Source organism: Volvox carteri (genome assembly GCF_000143455.1).
Source record: "Volvox carteri f. nagariensis unplaced genomic scaffold VOLCAscaffold_85, whole genome shotgun sequence".
Classification (NCBI taxonomy): Eukaryota; Viridiplantae; Chlorophyta; class Chlorophyceae; order Chlamydomonadales; family Volvocaceae; genus Volvox; species Volvox carteri.
The window spans coordinates 461,748-462,570 of record NW_003307628.1 but is presented as its reverse complement, the minus strand read 5'-3'; positions in this window follow the sequence as shown (position 1 = coordinate 462,570).

The window sequence follows — 823 nt, the reverse complement described above, 5'->3', positions numbered from 1 at the left end:
TATATGTATATATGTATATATATGTATATATATATATATACCCTATATGTATATACATATATATATATATACAACGAGCCAGGACCCTCCCCCTGGCCGCTCATCGTCCTCTACGATCCACCGTCCCACACTCCCTTCACTCTCGCCACTTCGTCCACCGCCTCCCTACCTACTTCGTCGTCCCCGTCAACTACTTCGTCGTCTTCGTCGCCTCTTATCTCGTCGTCTTCGTCGCCTCTTATCTCGTCGTCTCCGTCGCCTCTCATCTCGTCACCTTCGTCGCCTCTTGTTTCGTCACCTCCGTCTACAACTACTTCGTCGTCTTCGTCCTCTCTTATTTCGTCGTCTCCGTCTACTACTACTTTGCCCTCTCCTATTGCGTCACCTCCGTCTGCAACTGCTTCGCCGTCTCCACTTACCACCACCTCCCATGTCCGACAACTTACCCACCGTTTCTCCACTCCGAACCCACGCACACACCCAACCGCGGAACAGCCTCCGCCGTCCCGTTCCAACGTCGCCCGTCTCATCGCCCGCTTCTCTCCCTCGCCACCAGCCCCACAACCCTCTACGACCGTTACACCGTCACCCCCCCCTACCCCGCAAATAACCACCCTTACATCCACCCCACCTCCGCGCGTCTCCTTCGCTTCTCCCCTCGTCTCTCCGTCCACTCCCGCCAGTACCACTCCCCCTGCCCCTCCCCGCCCCCATCCCCTCCCTCGTCCAGCACTTAAGCAGCACAACCGTCTTCGCCAACCTCCATTACCACCTGTCGACGAAAACACACCCACCTCACAGGCCCCTATACCCCCTGTTCTCG